Consider the following 2,591-nt stretch of genomic DNA (forward strand, 5'->3'; position numbering starts at 1 on the left):
GACATCTTGATATACTCAAGGAGCCAAGTGGAACACAAGCAACACCTTAAGATAGTGGTCCAAACTTTGAGAGAACATCGATTATATGCCAAGTTCTCCAAGTGTGAGTTTTGGCTCGAAAGTGTTGCATTATTAGGACATGTGGTCTCTAAAGATGGGGTATAAGTCAATCCAAAGAAAGTTGAGGTAGTAGAAAAATGGACAACGCTAACCTCAGTTACAAAGATTATAAGCTTTTTAGGTTTGGTTGGCTATTATCGTCGTTTTGTGAAGGATTTTTCCAAGATAGCCACTTCTCTAACCAAGCTGACACATAAGGACACAAAGTTTGTGTGGTCTAACGTTTATGAGGAAAACTTTGAGAAGCTTAAGACTTGTCTCACCACAGCTCTAGTATTAAGCCTATCGCAAGGCACAAAGGGGTTGTACAATATTTTGTGCTGCATCTCGGGTTAGTTTAAGGTGTGTATTAAGCAGCATGGGAAGGTGATTGCATATGCTGATGGGTTTGACTATGGATGGCATGCTCAAAATACGCAGTGGAAAGAAAATTAAAAATTTTATAACTAAAAAACAAAACATGCCTCCACCCATGGATCACCTTGGTGATGTTTAACACATAAAAGTACAAAATAAATTATTGTTTAGAAAGTTACCTTGCCATGTAATTTCGTAATCATGACGGCACTTTCCGAAGCAATCTCGCGAGCACCACAACGAGCAAAAACCCTAGCCAATCAAGTGTTTGGCCTCCAATGGTAGTACACACGATTGCACTTGAACCGTCAACAAAGGAATGACTTTTTAACTATACTTTGTGCTAGCAAAGAGGACAACAATTGCCCTTTTCTTCTTTTTCACAATCTTAGCCAAACCTCTCTTGAAAATTGCTTCATCAACAATTTTCTCTTTCACACAAAGGGAGTGGGGGCAAAGAAAGAAAACATTTTTCTTTTTTCTGACAAAAACTACGTTTTCTTCAATTGTGAAAAACTCTCATAAGGAAAATAGTTAAAAGGTGACTTATATAGTTAGGTTAAAATAACTTCAATTTTGCAATTAAGCCCTCAATATTATAACACATTATAATATTGGGCCCATTACTTAATTAAACTCTTTTAAATAAGTCCTTGGAAATTCAAATCAAAATTAATTTCCTTTATATTTTGCAATTAAGGCCTTATAGTTATAACTATTTATAATTATGCCAAAAACTTAATTAAACTCTTTTAATTAAGTTTATAGAAGTTAATTACCTAGCATGTGATTTAAGTCTAACTTAAATCGTCACTCTCCCAATTTAATTCAACTGCAATCATTGTGTGTGACCCATTAGGTTCCCAACATATTGGCAATGGAATTGATTAATGGCTTAATTGATTAATATAAATTTCAATCAATCAATTTATAATCAATTCCATAGACCAAGATTAGCATCTAGCAATGCATCATGGCCACCCAATTGTTCAGAGAGTCAAAGGGTTCTTTGACAACCTTTCAGTGTACAGTCTATCAGTGTAATTCATTCCCTCATCACATATCCTGAAGATGATAAGAGCTTGGTACAGTGTCTACTCTTATTGACCTCCATATTGGTTCCTGAAATTATAGCATTAGCTTTATAGAGAGTTATGAAACCTTTTTCATAATCTTTATGTCGCCTTGGCCAAGGACTTCAATAAGCTAATGTTAACCAAAAACTGATAGGATATGTCCTCTAAAACAGTTGAGGTGATGATTCCTATCTTGACCACTCATTTGCCTTCACATGCTTCATATTATACCCAAAAGCATCCTCTTTTGGCATCCTTGGTTAGACACCCGTAGAGATGAAATCAAAGTATCGCACTCCACACATAAGACAACCTGGTGTCTCAAGTCTAGGGAGTATTTACACAACTGACACATAAAAAGTGTTGCATAGACACTAGAGTGTATTACCAAATGCACTTCTCATGGAGGATCATGTTCAGTGAACTTGCTCTCCTAGGCAAGCACCTATATTCTAGTTCCAAGTATCTCTATACTTCAATCTATGAAATCGATTGCTTACTTCCAAAGTAAGGATCATAGAATATACCAGTCTTTAAGCATCATTGATGTCCAATCTCAATGATACATTGACAAGGAACATTTTTGAGATTTTGCTTTGATGCATAGGAATCTCATAACTGCAACCCATTACAGTTTCCTTGCAAGGCATATTAATCTCATGGACTTCATCCAATTAGACTTATAACTCATTATAATTAATGTCTTATTGATGAAGGAAAACCTCTAATCATTCAACATGAATGATACTGTTGCATGATTGGAATCAAGCCTCAACCAATCCCAATTGGCTGCAGGGCTCATCCCAACATCTCCCACTAGCACAAAGCCAATTGCTACATCATCGTATGTGGATTCAATCCATTTAGTAATCATGTTTACATGTAGACTTGTTTGTGCCCTCCAATGTGGTTAATTACTTTTATCTATCTTCGGGATGTCCATGCATCACATCATGTCATATTACTATATCTGTCAAGCCCGGCTCTACAATATGTTTATTATGCCATTCCTACATAAGAATGCATGTTTGCTTACTT

This window comes from Theobroma cacao, chromosome 2 (genome assembly GCF_000208745.1).
Source record: "Theobroma cacao cultivar B97-61/B2 chromosome 2, Criollo_cocoa_genome_V2, whole genome shotgun sequence".
Lineage (NCBI taxonomy): Eukaryota > Viridiplantae > Streptophyta > Magnoliopsida > Malvales > Malvaceae > Theobroma > Theobroma cacao.